At 47.7% G+C, this 18,395-nt stretch overlaps 1 protein-coding gene across 10 annotated transcripts in view; it reads left to right on the forward strand.

The window, feature by feature from the left end:
• The window catches only part of fam49bb (family with sequence similarity 49 member Bb), a 212,746-nt gene that overhangs the window by 33,670 nt on the left and 160,681 nt on the right, over nt 1-18,395 (forward strand). For 3 of the 10 annotated variants that reach the window (XM_069920518.1, XM_069920521.1, XM_069920516.1), the window contains exon 2: nt 875-929. The exons of 5 other annotated variants lie outside the window; for them this stretch is intronic. The gene's annotated coding sequence lies outside the window, so the exon portion shown is untranslated. Of the gene's footprint in view, nt 1-874; nt 930-14,660; nt 14,797-18,395 lie in introns of those variants that run through there. 2 more of the 10 variants (XM_069920524.1, XM_069920519.1) reach the window with 1 other exon arrangement.

The raw sequence follows: 18,395 nt of genomic DNA on the forward strand, positions 1-18,395 counted from the left end.
TCTTGTTCTTAAATGCTCTGCATATCAGCTCATTTGTCAGCCCCTCCAGGATATGCCAGGTGTGAGATTTATGTACTCTGGGACATTATTGCCAGTCCACGCCGTGCCCCACCAGTTTTCCATGATTACACAATCTTTATAATTCCAGTCACTAATCCATCCATGCTCTAAACTCATCTGACTTTCCTGTAGGTTCCTTGCATTAAAGTAAGTGCAGTAGTGGTTGCTGGTCCTCCCATGCTTACTAACTTGCCTCTGTCTGCTCTGCTCACTACTTGCTTCATTTATCCTCTACATTTGAGTCCATTTCCCCAACTGCTGCACCACATTGATCTGTCCTATTCTTTTTCTACTTTGCCAAGTATAGAGCACAACTAATAATCATGAAAATACGACTTCAGTGGTCTTGCATTTTAACCAACTGCCTATCTGCCAAAACTCACATTGCCGGACATTGCGCCTCTTTCTATCTGTGTCGTTCATGCCAATGCATACCCACAACCTCTGAGCCTTCTCCCTTCCTCTCCAGAATTGTGCCCTATGAGCCTGTATTTATAAAGCCTTCTATCCTCTTTTTTCATCTTGTATTCACTTAAATACTGCTAACCTCTTTCCAATATTTTTATTGTTTTTATTTATATATTATTTTTTATCTATATTACCATTTTTATAGACTCGCACACACATATTCTAATAATCTAATCCTTGTGAAGTTATGATTGAACATAGATTTCATTAAGGCATGAAAGGACAACTAAACTGTAAAATGGGATGCAATAATCTTATAAATTCTGAAAATAATTAAGTAAAGGACCCCATAAATTTAGAAAATTAAAGTTCATTACATTAGTAGAGCATCTAATTTTTTTTCCAGAGTCAAGCATGCATCACATTGAGTCTGTGTAGGAGAGACGGCATCCTTCTATCTCGTAAGTATAGCTCTTTTGGAAATAAGAAGAGCAACGGCTCTTCTAAATTTAAATCAGCTGACTTAATTATTCCAAACAGGGCAGGAAAAGGATTTAGTATAAAGAACTAAAGACAAGGCACGAGATCAATGAATTTATTGGAGAGAAAGTGGAAATATCGGCGCTACTGACTTGTAATGAATTGGTGCCCATGAATATGAGCAATAAAATCCTGGAGATTTGCATCAGTAGGGGATCACATATATTGAGGACTGCTACGAGGGAAGACAGTTTATGTCCTTTGAGCACCTAAAGGGGAAATATGATTTGTCTTAAGGGACCTTTCACTGTTTCCTCCAGTTAAGAACCTAATGAGGTTGAAGGGATGCTTCGACTGGGAAGCACACCCAAATTTATATCAAGAATGTACTCAGTACTCCAAGGTGAAAGCCCCAAGCAGGGGCTATGTAGATCAAGAGAGATGGGAGTCAGACCCGGGCATCACAATTGAGGAGAGATGTTGGTCGGATTGATGTAGAGGGTGTGACAACAGTTATTAAGTCTAGGTTCAATGCAAACTTCTGCACCAGCTCTACCTCACACCACAAAAGATTCACAAGGCAAATCCAAAGGCGTTGGAGTGGAACAGGGAACATTCATTCATGCAACCTGGTCTGTGCAAAGGTCGCCCCATTTTGGCCGACTTACTAACCAGGATAACGAAGGTAGCATTTCCTCCAGATCCAATGTTGTATCTGCTGGGGAACCTTATGGACATGAGCTACAAATTAACCAATTTCCAAATTCAATTCATATTTATTGCTTTGTCCATAGCCCCTGATTCCCCGCCCCTGATTCCCCGCCCCTGATTCCCCGCCCCTGATTCCCCGCCCCTGATTCCCCGCCCCTGATTCCCCGCCCCTGATTCCCCGCCCCTGATTCCCCGCCCCTGATTCCCCGCCCCTGATTCCCCGCCCCTGATTCCCCGCCCCTGATTCCCCGCCCCTGATTCCCCGCCCCTGATTCCCCGCCCCTGATTCCCCGCCCCTGATTCCCCGCCTCTGATTCCCCGGGCACATAAAGAAGATGAATTAACCAATTTAAAGAAGAATCCTATGTAGCATCAGAACACTCTTGTTGAAAATCTTGCTCCCATCGTTTCTTAGTTTTGTCCAGGGAATCACCACAAAACATCAATAATATCTCTTAGAGAACTGATATTAACATTTTAGTATTAGGTTTAAGATTATAAATCTTCTCTATCATCTTTAATTCCAAATCTTGAGAGAGTTTTATTACCAAGGAATTTAAAAAGCTCCTAATCTGTAAATATCTTTAAAAAAAAATGTTTAGTTATTTTAAATTTGGAAGATAATTGTTTTTAAAGAGGCCATATTTTGGTCAGTAAAGACTGGATATCAAACTCAAACCAGAATCTTTTACTGAAGGTTAAAACAAAAATCCTGCTAACCTTAATTGTTCTTGTCATAGCAGCTTCCACGTAACATTTCTTTTGGGTAAAGAAGTTTCTCTTGAACACATTAGAGTTATTAGCATCAATATTGACAATTTTGGAGTCCCAATGAATTGAAACATTTTAAAACTATTTAGCCATTTGTATTTCTAAGCCCCTTTTACACTTGCATCCCACTAAATCAGCTGTTCAGTGTCCCAGGATAGGAATGGTGTTTTTGCCGTTCACACTTGGGACACTGCAAGGAGCCATCCCCGGGTTAGGACTGTTCTACCTTCTACCGGTGATGTCGTGACTTGGGCCTGCCCCAAGTCCTGATCAATGTATGATAATCTTGTATTTGAACAAAATTAATTGTGACTAATTATAACATAATTATATACAGCAACAGTATGAGCCCTTCAGCCACTTCTTGTGCCAACCTATATAAATTTTTATAAGGGACCATGGGAAAGTGCTAGCAATGAATAGCAATAGCGGGCAATTTTTAAACAGCATGGAAAGTTGGCAACAGTATCATGCACAATTTATACAGTGTGGGGACGTTGGTAGCATTATTGTGCACAATTTATAAATAGTGTGGTGGTGGGGCGGGGGGTGGGGAGTGATGGCAGACCTGTCCTCCCAGAATTCTGTTTGGAAGAGAAGTATTCTTGGAGCATTCATGAAGGGATTTATCTGCCACATAGCATTCTGGGAAGTCTTGTCTGCCATCACTTTTTCTCACAGTCTTTATAAATTGTGGGCTATAGCGCTACCAACTTTCCCATGCTGTTTAAAAATTGACTGCTATTGCTATTTATTCTCTCTCTCTCTCTTTCCAGCTGCGACTTTCCAGCAGCAAACTTTATACCTTCATTTTAATCTTTGCTTCCTTCATGTTCCTGCACTCATGCAAAAACTTGGGCCATTTCTATTCTAGAATGCAATTGCCCATTCTACACTTGCCTGATTGCAACGTTGGCATCTGCAGGTGCTGGGGATTGTACTAGGGGTCGAGGCAGTCTATCCCCAGCATGAGAATGACTTCATTTAATGTCGGCGTTGAGACAATTTTCATTCCACACTAGACTCTTTTTAGGCTGATTGGCCACTTGCAAGTGTGAAAGAGGCTTTAATGACAGTAAAAGCACAGAAATGCTGGCGGAACTCAGCCAATCTCGCAGTGTAAAGATATATAACTGACCTTTCAGGCCTGAGCCCTTCTTCAGGAGAGTAGGGAGTGCAGATGGGGATCAGTGAGAGAGACCCCCACAGAACTCCCTTCGAAGCGAGGAGAACTTCTTCAGTGTAGGCATCCCTTGAATAGATTTTTCAGTGGGGCAGCTGAATGGAGTGAAACACGAGAGTCTGCACACATTGTGATTGCAGTAAGCACAGAGAAATGTTGGAGGAACTTGTCAGGACTTGCAGTTCCCATAGGAGTAAAAGATATATAAGCAATGTTTCAAGCCCTTTTAATAACCTCTACTACAGCAGTTCTCAATCTTATTTAACAAAACTTGCTTATTTTTAAATTCTATCCCCCTTTTCTGTTTTGTTCACTTGCATTATTCTGATTAACGATGGGAATCTGAATCGTAAGTTCTCTTTTTCTCTCCATTCTATCTTGATTTTTATTTCCTTATTCTTCCTATCAAATTAAATAATTTCCCATTATTTACATAGATATAAGCTAATTTTCCATTTAAGCATTTGGAAATATATTGATGTGGTTTTTGTTTCACTATTATTTGTAGTTTCTGTCTCTGCCTAATTTGGAATCATGAACAAAATTTGGAATGCAACTCTGATTTGGTGTGGCACTAAAAGGATAGCTACTTCAAAGAATCACCTCAGTCACAAAAGGACAAATGGCCTCCATGTATACTGCTTCCACTATTTCTCCTGGTAGCATGATCCAGGCACTTGGTACTCTGTGTAAAAACCTAAATCTTCTTTATACTTGCCCTCCCTCACCATAAAGCTTTCACCTCACTCTTATCCGGATTGAACTCCACCTGCCACTTTTCTGCCCAACTTTGCATGCTGACTGAATCCTTTTGTCATCTGTGATAAGCTACTCCTCCAACATTTGTATCATCTGCAAATTTGCTGACCCATTCTTCTACTTCTTCATTCAGGTCATTTATAAAAATCATAAAGAGCAGGGGTCCCAGAACAGATCCATCTGGAACTCCAATAGTCACCGACCACCAGGCAGAATACTTTCTGCCCACTACTACATTCTGCTTTCGACATATAAGCTAATTTTTAATCCATGCAGCCAAGGCCTCATGAAACCCATGCCTCATAACTTTTTGAATGAGTCTCTCATGGGGGACCTTGTCAAATGCCTTAGTAAAATCCATGTAGACCACATCTACTGCCTTACCTCATCAAATTATTTTGTTTACCTCCTCAAAAAACTCAATTAAATGTGAGGCATTGCCTTCCCTTCTCCAAGCCAGAATTAAAACTTGAAAATCTGCAGACACCGTATTGAAGTAAAAACAATACTGGAGAAACTCAGCAGGTCAAACAGTGTCCTTTATCAAGGTATGGAAAAATGTCAGCAGGCATCCAAACAAAAGAATGGGGGTGAGGGGTGGGGGAGATGTGGTCACAAATGCAGGAGGTAATAGGTTGAGAAGGGAGGGAAGAGAGCAACGAGCAAGGGGAGGAGAGATGGCTAGGTGAATAAAGGGGATAGGGGGGAAGAGAACTGGAAAGGGGGAAGGGGAAGAAGGGTGGGGGAAAGGAGAGCAGCTTAGCAGAAACTGGAAAAGTTGATGTTAATACTATCTGGCTGGAGAGTGCCCAGACAGAAAATCAGATGTTGTTCCTCCAATTTGCCTGTGGTCTTGGTGGCAGGCTCAGCATCATGGGGGGCATTTGTGGGTCATGCTACCCCAAATGAGTTATTGTGCCCCTACACACCTGCAGCACCAGCATCACTGGGGGAGTGGGGGGGTTAATGGCACCGCTTGCTCGTGATGTGATCACCAAGCGCAGGATGGAGAGATGGAGAGTAGCCTGTAATACTCAAAACCAGTGATGCAGCCTTCCCAATAAAAGCCCCAAGGAGAAGCAGCATTGGATACACCCAGCAATGAAAGAGGGCCTCTCTAGATAAAGGTGGTGCTCATGGAGATAACAGCGAGCATGAACGCATGACTGGACCCCAAATAAGTCTCCAACTCTGAATTCTGCAGAAAGCAATGTTTCTTGAAGCAAGTCAACTTTCTGAAGTAGGAGCAATGGTGAGATGAACAGAGAGAGGGAGATGGGGCGACCTGCCTTTGGGAAGAGGCACTCTGCTCAGTCAAAGCCCACGTTCAGGGCTGACTTTGCCCATTGAAAGTCGGGAGTTGAATGCAAAGCAGTAGTGATGGCTGAAGATGAGAACAGCTTGGAGCCCAACTCCTGGGCATCGGAGCAGACCCCCTTCATTGGGGTTGGAATCACCACGGTGCTGGCCGCAGTCCTGATCTTCACCTTCATTGTGGACATCCTGGGCAACGTGCTGGTCATCCTCTCAGTGCTGAGGAACAGGAAACTGAGGAATCCTGCTAAGGCAGAGGCAGCATTAGGAGCTTGGAAAGTCTTCATGGGGTGATGGCACAGGTAAAGTCAGACTCTGCCAAATACTTGGGAGACCACTCCATTAAATGTTGACCCAAAATGAAAGGGTGGCCATGAGTGTCAGGTAAAGTTAGTGATAAGAAATGTGAGAGAAACAGGAAAGTCTGCAAACACTGTGAATGGAGTAAAAACAAAAATGCTGGAGGAACTCAACAGGCTTGTCGGGTCCATAGGAGGCAAAGATACTATATGTATTGAATATTTTGGTCCTGTGCCCTTCCTCAAGGTATGAGAAACAAGGTATAAGAAATGGGAGAACTTGATTACAAAATATATTTATATAATTCTGTTTATCTTGACAAGCACTTTGAGTATATGAGGGACGGCGTACGTGTTCAGAAATATGCGATAGGGGGTTTAAAAAGCACAAGTTTCTCGTTTGGATTAGTTGCATTCTTGTAAAATCAACTGTGTTTACTCTAATGTTACTGGTTAATTGGGAAGGATATAGATTATTTTGTTCTTTAATGATTAATTTAAAAATATCCTGAATGGAAACAACCTTTGGTGGTGGTGTGAATTATCTACAGGAAGTGCAAGTTACTTCAGTAAAATTAAATTTGGAATTTAGAAAAGCAATTGAGAATACCAAGATCAGCCAAAAATTGAATGCTGTCTTTCTTCTTCTTTGGCTTGGCTTCGCAGACAAAGATTTATGGAGGGGTAAATGTCCATGTCAGCTGCAGGCTCGTTTGTGGCTGACAAGTCCGATGCGGGACAGGCAGACATGGTTGCAGCGGTTGCAGGGGAAAATTGGTTGGTTGGGGTTGGGTGTTAGGTTTTTCCTCCTTTGTCTTTTGTCAGTGAGGTGGGCTCTGCGGTCTTCTTCAAAGGAGGTTGCTGCCCGCCGAACTGTGAGGCGCCAAGATGCACGGTTTGAGGCGATATCCGCCCACTGGCGGTGGTCAATGTGGCAGGCACCAAGAGATTTCTTTAGGCAGTCCTTGGTACCTCTTCTTTGGTGCACGTCTGTCTCGGTGGCCATTGGAGAGCTCGCCATATAACACGATCTTGGGAAGGCGATGGTCCTCCATTCTGGAGTCGTGACCTACCCAGCGCAGTTGGATCTTTAGCAGCGTGGATTCGATGCTGTCGGCCTCTGCCATCTCGAGTACTTCGATGTTAGGGATGAAGTCGCTCCAATGAATGTTGAGGATGGAGCGGAGACAACGCTGGTGGAAGCTTTCTAGGAGCCGTAGGTGATGCCGGAAGAAGACCCATGATTCGGAGCCGAACAGGAGTGTGGGTATGACACTGGCTCTGTATACGCTAATCTTTGTGAGGTTTTTCAGTTGGTTGTTTTTCCAGACTCTTTTGTGTAGTCTTCCAAAGGCGCTATTTGCCTTGGCGAGTCTGTTGTCTATCTCGTTGTTGATCCTTGCATCCAATGAAATGGTGCAGCCGAGATAGGTAAACTGGTTGACCGTTTTAAGTTTTGTGTGCCCGATGGAGATGTGGGGGGGCTGGTAGTCATGGTGGGGAGCTGGCTGATGGAGGACCTCAGTTTTCTTCAGGCTGACTTCCAGGCCAAACATTTTGGCAGTTTCTGCAAAACAGGACGTCAAGCGCTGAAGAGCTGGCTCTGAATGGGCAACTAAAGTGGCATCGTCTGCAAAGAGTAGTTCACGGACAAGTTGCTCTTGTGTCTTGATGTGAGCTTGCAGGCACCTCAGATTGAAGAGACTGCCATCCGTGCAGTACCGGATGTAAACAGCGTCTTCATTGTTGAGGTCTTTCATGGCGTGGTTCAGCATCATGCTGAAGAAGATTGAAAAGAGGGTTGGTGCGAGAACGCAGCCTTGCTTCATGCCATTGTTAATGGAGAAGGGTTCAGAGAGCTCATTGCTGTATCTGACCCGACCTTGTTGGTCTTCGTGCAGTTGGATAACCATGTTGAGGAACTTTGGGGGGCATCCGAGGCGCTCTAGTATTTGCCAAAGCCCTTTCCTGCTCACGGTGTCGATGTATAGCAGTGGCTAATAGTTCATTTATTCTCCATGAGTTCATCTAACCAAGGTTAAAGTACAGATTTTAACTAATAGATTGTGTTGCTCCAGGCATTTTATAAATCTCACAAATACAAATTGAGCAGATGTATCGCAATCAAACAGTGTATAACACAAGCTCATGTGAAGTAATACTAAACAATCTCAATTACAGTGCAGGGAAGAATGACCGGCTTGTTTTTATATAAATGTCAAAACCTATCATGTCCGACTTCATACGTTTTTAAAGTTGGATCAAACAAACTGTTAGCTTTTTCCTGTACTGTAATTTGAGATCATTCCATGTTGAAACCACTCCCTTCACTTTGACCACCTTAGTTTATTCTTTGATAATTATTGGGCACACTCTTCATTTGTTTCTTAAGAGTAACTGAAGGTTCTGTGCTGTCATCTTTGGATTGTGAATCTGATCCAAATGTCAAAAAGGTGCAGATTAACATTTAATTTTCTGAAGTAAGGCTTTAACTGAACAACACAATAAAGAACTCAATTATGGCATTCAGCTGTAAGTTAAGAATGAGACCACACCAGGTAATGCCATCAGAAGGGGTGTCACCAAAATGAATCATGTAGTTTCCTCTCCACGTGCGAGAAGCATGTGTGTTTGGTATGAAATGCCGGAGGGAGGTGGAAATGTGACAGTGCACTGGGTGGAGGAGGTCCATGGCAGGTATGGTACCTGATCTCCCCCAGCCCACCCACCCCCACCTCAACGGTTACCATAATACTCCCCAATAAGGCCATGCATAGACAGGTGAGTATGGGAGTGTGACACAGAACTGAAATAGTTGGCCACTGGGAGGTCTCTATCACTGGTGTGGACTGAGTGAAGGTGCTCAGTGATGCAAACTCCTAATCTGTGCTCAGTCTCTGTGATGTAGAGAAGGCCACAAAGGGAGCACCAAATACAGTAAATCAGTCCTGTGGAGCCCTGGACTGTGGTGAGGGAGGAGGTGTTGGCACAAGTGTTGGGAGGTGATTAGTGGGGAAGGATGAGTGCACAAAGAAGTCACAGAGGGAGTGGTCCCTACAGAAAGCAGAGGGGGAAGATGTGTCTGATAGTGAGATCCTGTTGTAAGTGCTGGAAATTCTGGAGGATAATGTGTTGAATACAGAGGCTGGTGGGATAATAGGTGAGGATGAGGGGGATTCTATGCTTATTCTGAGGGCAGGGCAGATGAGTGGGAAATGCTGATGAGGGCAGATGAGTGGGAAATGCTGATGAGGGCTGATGAGTGGGAGATGCTGATGAGGGCTGAATTGATGTTGGTGGAGGGGGAAATATGTTTGTGGAAGAAGGCAAACATTTCAGAAGATCTGGACTGGAAGACCTCATCTTATGAACATGTGGGGTGGAGATGGAGAAATTGAGAGAAGGGGATAGAATCCTTGCAGGGGACAGAGTGGGAGGAATTGTAGTCAAGTTAGTTGTGGGAGTTAGTGGGTTTGCAATATATGTTGATGCAAAGCTTGTCTCCCAGATGGAGACAGAGATCCAGGAGTGGGAGAATGTTGTTGGAGATGGACCTGGTGAGTTTGAGATCAGGGTGGAAGATGGGTGAGAATTGAAAAAAATTGACAAGCTCATCATGGGTGCATGACGCAGCCCCAATTCTCCTCTCTCGTTTCCCTCTCAATTCACTTTGCCATCCCTTCTCCCCTTGATTGCTGCTGTCTCCTCCCTCCCTTCTCCACCTTTTACTCCTACTTTTTCGACCACCCTCCCCACTCCTTTGTTCAGAAGCCTGCCGACATTTTTCCATACCTTGATGAAGGGTTCAAGGCCGAAGTGACAGTTGTGTATTTTTATCTTTGCTATATAAAGGACATGGTCTCACCTTCACATGGCCATGCTGACTATCCTTGAGTAAACTGTACTTCTCCAAATGCTCATAGATCCTATCCTTAAGAATCCTGCCCAATAGTTTGCACGCCACTGATGTAAGGCTCACCAGTCTCTAATTTCCAGGATCCTCCCTTTACCATTTTTTTAAATAAGGAGACCACATTTGCCATTCTCCAATCCTCTGGCACCTCCCCTACGACCAAGTGGACTCAAAGATCATAGCCAATGCTCAGCAATATGATTCACTTGAGCCTTTCCTGTTTCCTGCTCCTTAAATGTATGCTTCTTTTTTCCTTTTAACAATCTGCCTCACCTGTTTTGACACCACATTTCCCTTTTACTACCATTTTTTCCCTGTCCCAGTGGGATGAACCTAGCACAAGTGGTCCCTAAACATCCTCCACATTAGTTCTGTACTTTCTCCTGTGAACATGTTTCCATTATGCTCTTGCAAATTTCTGCCTCATCTCATCATAATTAGCCCTTCCCCAATTAAACACTTCCCCATTTTGTCTGCTTTTATCCTTGTCCATAGCTATGCTAAAGGTCAGGGATTATGGTCACTCTCACAGAAATGCTCCCCCACCGAGAGGACTGCCACCTCCTGACCAGCTTCATTACCCAATATTCAAACTTGTATGGCCTCTCCTCTTGTCAGCTGACCCACATACTGGATCAAGAAACCTTCTTGGACATACCTGACAAATTCACCCTCATCTAACCCTCTTGCATTCAGGAAGTGTCTGTCAATATTATGGAAGTTGAAGTTTCCCATGACAACAGCCCTGTAATTTCTGCATCGGTACTTATTTGTTCCTTGGTGCCCTGAGGGGGACTATAAACTGCTTTCAATGCAGTGTTTGCTCACTTCCTATTTCTGTCTTCCACCCACATCAATTCAGTAGCCATTCCCTCTGCAGCATTCTCCCTTTCGATAGATGACCAGTAATGCTACTCCCCCACAGCGTTCATCCTATTCCTTTTAAAACACTTAAATGCCAGTACCTGCATCAACCAATCCTGCCCTTCCTCCAGCCAAGTCTCTAACGGCCACAACATCATTGTTCCACATAGTAATGCATGCTTTAAAGATCATCTCCTTTATTCGTAATACTCCTAGCATTGAAATAGACATGTTTCAAACCCTCTAACTAACTCCATTTATGTTTCCTCAACTGCCTGCCCTTCCACACAAACTCAGGACTTTCTGCCCTATTTTCTACACTCACATTCCGGTTCCCTCCTCCTGCTAAACTAGTTTAAACCCTCCCCAACAGATCTAGCAAACCTGCTCGCCAGGATATTGGTTATCCTTAAGTTCAGCTGCAGCCTGTCCTTTTTGTACAGGTCAGACCTTCCCCAGAAGAAATTCCAAAGATCCACAAATCTGAATCACTGCACCAACTCTTCAGCCAAGCATTCATCTGCCACATCTTTGTATTCCTACCCTCACTGGTTCATGACACAGACAGCAATCCTGGGATTACCGCGCTTGAGGACCTGCTTCTCATTTTTTTTTCCTTACTCCCCTTTTTTTGCTCCTCAAGAGCTCATCCATACTCCTACCTATGTCACTCCTACCACGAGATCTGGCTGTTCACCCTGAGAATGCTGTGGACTCCATCAGAGATGTCCCTGACCCTGGGAGGCAACATGCTATCTCAGAGCCTTGATCTTGTCCACAGAACCTCCTATCTGTTTGTCTAACTAACGAATCCCCAATCATTATAGTTTTCCTCTTCTCCCCCCTTCCCTTCTGAGCCGAAGGGCTAGAATCTGTGTCAATGATGTGACCGCCACGACTTACCCCTGGTAGATTGTCTCCCCTGACTCAATCCAAAATAGTATACTTATTGTTGGGGGAAAAGTAATGAGGGATTTTATATGGGACTTCTTTCCCATATACTGCCACACCAGCCCACCCCACCACATAATTAGTTCATGCTGACAAACCAATCACAATTTCTATGGTACAAAGGATTAGAACGTCCGTTGCTTCTGATGGCCTATGCAAGCTCATGCATTTGTAGTTTTGATCTGTTCTGATTTTTTTCCCCATCTGTCACACATTATTATGGAGTGGGTGAAGACAGGACTTTGTCTCGACAAGGAGTGTACAGTAATTTTTTAATTGCAGTCATGGACATGTGTACCTGAGCAGGTAGGTTCATGAGAATACGATGAAGTAAATATAACTTTTCTGTTCTCTTCCATACAGCAAAGGCAGTCTAACAGCTGTGTTCTTCAAGGCTTGCTCCCCCTTGCATGACTTGCAGGTGTTATTCAACAAGAATAATTTGATTCATCAACTAAGACTCTACTTTTTAGCTGTAAGGTCATTGAAATGGAGTTCCTCCCACTTTTATTTATTCACTCAATGTATCAGGCAGTATACATGGAGAGAAATAGGGTCAGGGAAATATCAAGTATAAAAATGGAATGGCAGGGGAGGGTTCAAGTTGTGATAAGATACTTGCCAGAAGAAGGTGGGGAAGGAGACCATTTGGAAGGGGGTGTGGCTAGAATAGTAAGAACAGGAGCAGGTAAAGGACAGATGAGAATGGTGGAACCAGATAGGGGTGAGACAGTGTTGTTGAAATATGCACCCCAGAAATACAGAAATAGGCAATGGATAATCTATTATAACCTTATGGGACCACAGACGTATATGCGGTCGGATGTTGCCTGAACGGACGTTCTAATCCTTTGTACCATAGAAATTGTGATTGGTTTGTCAGCATGAACTAATTATGTGGTGGGGTGGGCTGGTGTGGCAGTATATGGGAAAGAAGTCCTGGGGTCTGAGGGCATTTTTCAAATCGGAGAACGTTGGCAAAGCTGTAAGAGTGGTTGGGTGGGAGGTCCTACCAGAAAAGAAGCCTTTGAGGTATTTAAGAAATATCAAAAGCAATGAACATTTTCTGCTGGTTGCAGACTCTGGGGTGTGGCCTAAAATTAATTGATTTTTCAGGAGTAATGACAGATGCACTGCCCAGTGGGTTTCCGTTGACCATCAGACATTCATGAACACTTGTCCTGTACTAATCCCTTTGTTTAAATTCTCTTCAATTCTCATGAACTCCCATGAGATTCTACCACTCAAATTACAGGTGCCACTTAAGCAATGAACCTTCAAGATGTGGGAGGAAACTGGAGCACCCTGAGGAAGCCTCTGCTGTCACAGGGAGAACATGTAAATTCCACACAGACAGCAGCCCAGCTCTGGATTGATCGCCAGCTCCCTGGTGCTGAGAGGCAGAAGGTCTACCTTGAAGAAACATTGCTACCTGTGGGGAGTGCATGTTTCAAATTCTTGGCTACAAACGTTAGCCTACACTGGACCACCTGCACAGTGGTGCTCAGAAGAGGCAACCAAGAGAAGTGGTGGAAGCAGATGCAATAGTAACATTTAACCGGTTTTTGCATAAACACATGAATATGAAGGGCCATCTATCAGGTGGAAGCAGCAGAGTTTTAGTTTGTTTTGGACATGTATGGGCTGAAGGGCTGGTTCCTGTGCTGTATTGTTCTGTGTTACACATTGTAACATATTTTGAGGTACAAATCAATTGTTTTCCGTTTATCTTTACCTCCTTTCTTAAATAATGCAGTTATATATTCCATCTTCTAATCCAAGGGAAAAAAATTTAAGCTTTTATTTAGTTCTGGGAGACTCCACAATCTGGACTCCCACCTTGAAGAAGGGCTCAGGCCCGAAATATCAGTAATATATGGACGTTGTGATTAGGACTGGGCTTCAAATCTAGCGATGTCTGTAAGTTTGTATGCTCTCCCCGTGTATACGTGGGTTTTCCCTGGGGTCTCCTGTTCCTCCCACCGTTCAAAACATACCGGGGGTGTAGGTCAATTGGGTGTAAATTGAGCAGCATGAACTAGTGGTCCGAAATGGCCTGTTACCATGCTGTATGTCTAAATTTAAAAGTGTACACATCATCCAGGGCACCGAAGTTTAGTTAGGAGGAGAAGGCCAGGCAGTGGGCCTGAGTAAATGGATCAGCTCATGATTGAATGGGCTATTTCTGCTCCTGTGGCTTTATTAGTGTATGGCACACAGCTGCATATCTGCAGCAAGGAGGAAATTTAGTGCATCTTTTACTCCTGAGAGTTGGCACCTCCATACCAGGCCAGAATGCCCAAATGCCCTCCACGGTACACCTGTAAAAGTTTGAGAGTCTTTGGCAATGTACCGAATCGCCTCAGACAACTCACAAAGTATACCTGCTGACGAGCCGCCTTCGCGATTGCATCAACGTGGAGGCTCCAGGATAGATCCTTGGAGATGTTGACACCCAGGAATTTGATCTGCTATGAGGGCTTGGTCGAGTTCCCCTGACTTCCCCCTAAAGTCCACAATCGTCTCCTTGGTTTTGCTGACGTTGAGTGCAAGGTTGTTGGCTGATCTTTCTTTCCGTGCACTATTTTTACTTGCTGTTGTAAAGTGGTTTATATGAATTTGCTGCAAAGCAACACATTGCTGACTTGTTCATGACAATAAATTCTGATTGCATGTGGCGATGAAGCCTGATGCTGTTGTGAGTTGGCCCCAAAGTTCAGGTGAGTGGTGGAGCCCTGGTCTGTACTGAACCACTCCAGGGCACACGCATGTCTAACCTCGGGTGGGTCATTCTCAATGGGCTGGCAGAGCATCAGTGGGCAGAGCACAGCGCCACGGGCGGCCCAGCTGGTCGGACGGACGGATGCCCCCGGTGAGTGACAGCCCGGCTCCGGCCCGGGGCGGCGGGGGGGGGGGGGGGGGCGCAGGTGCGCGCGCACCACCGCCGCCCGGTGCAAATGAGCGAGAGGGCGGCGCGGTCACCCGGTGGGACGCTGCAGCCGCCGAGCGCGAGCGTTTTCTGACTCGGCGGTGGGGGTGGTGCGGGAAGGATGAGGCGCTCGCGCTGAGAGCTCGGGCCGCAGGTAAGAGGGTGGCGCGGCCTCGCCTCGGAGCCACGGGGCCGGGGCGGAGGTGGTGGAGACGCGCGCCTGCTTCACTGCAACCGCCGCCCCCCCCCCGTCCCATGCCGGTGGAGGATGCGACCGGCCGCACCGCCTTTTGTCAGGCGCCGGCCGGTGCCCGGGGTGGGGGCGACTCTTTGTGGAGTTAAGGGAGGAGGGGACGAGCTGGAGGCAGGAGGGAGATCCCGGCCGGCCGGGCGCTGACGGGCGGGGGAGAGGGGGCCCGCGGGAGGACCCCGGGGTAGACCCTGCCTGTGGGGGATGCAGGCATATCGGCAGGGGGGTGGGGGAGGGAGAGGTGTATGGGTCGGGGGGAGTGGAGGGAGAGATATGGGTCTCTGTGTGGATGATAGGGTGGCAGGGACTTGACATGGTAATGCAAGAAGTTGACTGAGGTGCATGGGGAAGAAGAATGAGTGAAAGAGGGTTGGGGCGAGGGGGAGAGAGATGGGGTGGGAGAGAGAGAGGGATAGCATGGGAAAGGGTTGGAGGTGGTGGAGTGAGAGCGAGACGGGAGTGGGGGGGAGCGAGGTGGGAGAGACGGGGGAGGGGGAGGGAGAGAGCGAGACAGGATTGGGGAGAGGGAGAGAGACGGGATTGGGGAGAGAGAGACGGGATGAGGGAGAGAGGAACGGGGGTGGTGGAGGAAGAGAGACGTGGTTGGGGGTGAGAGACGCGGTGGGGTTGATAGAGAGACGGGATTGGGGGATAGAGAGACGGGATTGGGGGAGAGAGAGAGACGGGATTGGGGGAGAGAGAGAGACGGGATTGGGGGATAGAGAGTCGGGATTGGGGGAGAGAGAGAGACGGGATTGGGGGAGAGAGAGAGACGGGATTGGGGGAGAGAGAGAGACGGGATTGGGGGAGAGAGAGAGACGGGATTGGGGGAGAGAGAGAGACGGGATTGGGGGAGAGAGAGAGACGGGATTGGGGGAGAGAGAGAGACGGGATTGGGGGAGAGAGAGAGACGGGATTGGGGGAGAGAGAGAGACGGGATTGGGGGAGAGAGAGAGACGGGATTGGGGGAGAGAGAGAGACGGGATTGGGGGATAGAGAGACGGGATTGGGGGATAGAGAGACGGGATTGGGGGAGAGAGAGAGACGGGATTGGGGGAGAGAGAGAGACGGGATTGGGGGAGAGAGAGAGACGGGATTGGGGGAGAGAGAGAGACGGGATTGGGGGAGAGAGAGAGACGGGATTGGGGGAGAGAGAGAGACGGGATTGGGGGAGAGAGAGAGACGGGATTGGGGGAGAGAGAGAGACGGGATTGGGGGAGAGAGAGAGACGGGATTGGGGGAGAGAGAGAGACGGGATTGGGGGAGAGAGAGAGACGGGATTGGGGGAGAGAGAGAGACGGGATTGGGGGAGAGAGAGAGACGAGGATAGGAGGAGAGAGAGAGACGAGGATAGGAGGAGATGGGGAGAGGATGAATTGGAGGATGAGAAACAGGAGGGAGAGTGTAAGGGGGAGAGAGGGAGAAAGGGGAGAGAGGGAGAAAGGGGAGAGAGGGAGAAAGGGGAGAGAGGGAGAAAGGGGGAGAGAGGGAGAAAGGGGAAGTGAAGGGTAAGGGGGAAAGTGAGATGAGGAGACTGGGGAGAGAGCGCGGGGATGTTTGGGGGAGATGAGAGACGCTGGAGGATTGGGGTGAGGGGGAGGCAGAGGAGAGACTGGGGAGAGAGATGGGGAGACTGGGGTAGAGGTGGGAAGATTTTGGAGGGGGAGATGGGGAAGGTGGGGGAGACTGGTGGGGGGAGAGAGAGAGAGATGGGAGACAGGGCGTAGAGAAGATGGGGTGAGGATTGGGTGGGGGGAAGAAGACCAGGAGGAGAAGGAGAGAGAGGAGACTTGGAGGAGGAGGGGGAAAAAGGGGAGACCCGGAGGAATAGGAGGAGAGTGGGAGAGAGAGAGAAAAAAAGACTGAGAGGAGTAGACCTGGAGGAGGGGGAGAGAGAGGAGACCGGGAGTACAGTGGAAGGAGAGGGAGAACCGGAAGTGGGGTGAGAAGAGAGAGAAGACTGGGCAGAAGAGGGTGGTGAGGCCAGAAGGAGGAGATGTGGGAACAGCGAGGTAACTGGAAGAAAGGGGGTGGGGGAAGAGAGAGGAGGCTGAAAGGAGGGGTTGTGGAAGAGAGAGAGGAAACCAAAAAGAGGTAGGGAGACTGGGAGGATACTAGAAGAGGGAGGGGAGGCAGGAAGGGAGGAGGGGAAGAGAGAGGAGACCGGTGGGTGGGAGAGAGGAGAGACTGGAGGAGTGTAGAGGGGGTGGTGGAAACCAGAAGGGCAGTGGGGGAAGCAGGAGTAGACTGGAGCAAGTGGAGGGAGTGGGTGAGGAGAGAGTGGAAGTGGAGGGAGTGGGTGAGGAGAGAATGGAAGTAGAGGGAGTGGGTGGGAGAGGTGATCAGAGTGAGTGGGAGGGAGGATGGAGATCTGAGGGAGGATGGAGATCTGAGGGAGGGTGGAGATCTGAGGGGGAGGGTGGAGGTCTGAGGGGGAGGGTGGAGGTCTGAGGGGGAGGGTGGAGGTCTGAGGGGGAGGGTGGAGGTCTGAGGGGGAGGGTGGAGGTCTGAGGGGGAGGGTGGAGGTCTGAGGGGGAGGGTGGAGGTCTGAGGGGGAGGGTGGAGGTCTGAGGGGGAGGGTGGAGGTCTGAGGGGGAGGGTGGAGGTCTGAGGGGGAGGGTGGAGGTCTGAGGGGGAGGGTGGAGGTCTGAGGGGGAGGGTGGAGGTCTGAGGGGGAGGGTGGAGGTCTGAGGGGGAGGGTGGAGGTCTGAGGGGGAGGGTGGAGGTCTGAGGGGGAGGGTGGAGGTCTGAGGGGGAGGGTGGAGGTCTGAGGGGGAGGGTGGAGGTCTGAGGGGGAGGGTGGAGGTCTGAGGGGGAGGGTGGAGGTCTGAGGGGGAGGGTGGAGGTCTGAGGGGGAGGGTGGAGATCAGAAGGGGAGGGTGGAGATCAGAAGGGGAGGGTGGAGATCAGAAGGGAGGAGATGGGAGGGAGCGGGGGAAGGGAGGAGATGGGAGCGGGGAAGGGAGGAGATGGGAAGGAGGGAGATGGGAAGGAGCGGGGAAGGGAGGAGATGGGAGGGAGCGGGGAAGGGAGGAGATGGGAGGGAGCGGGGAAGGGAGGAGATGGGAGGGAGCGGGGAAGGGAGGAGATGGGAGGGAGTGGGGGAGGGAGGGAACGGGGAAGGGAGGAGAAGGGGGAGGAGTTTGGAGGGAGCTGGGGGGGGTGGGTTTCAGATTAGAGGGGGTTTCTATTATTGTTGACAGGTTCATTTCCATGTGGAAAATTTCTGAGGTTTAGAGAGACTTGAATAAGTGATCTGAGTAAAAGTTGTTTTGTGAAGCTTCAGCACCAGAAACAGGCGAAGTTGTTCCTCTAGAATAGACCACTTGAATTGGGATGGGAACAGATTTCTGGCAAATCATATTGTTTGGTTTCACAAAGTCCTAACCTAAAAAAGTGGATAGGGAATACATAATTCAGCTGATCCTGCCAACTCTGTCATTTAACAAGGTCATGGCTGATAGTTTACTTCACTACCAAATTTTCTGAACTAACCCCATCTC

Source organism: Narcine bancroftii, chromosome 2, assembly GCF_036971445.1.
Source record: "Narcine bancroftii isolate sNarBan1 chromosome 2, sNarBan1.hap1, whole genome shotgun sequence".
Classification (NCBI taxonomy): Eukaryota; Metazoa; Chordata; class Chondrichthyes; order Torpediniformes; family Narcinidae; genus Narcine; species Narcine bancroftii.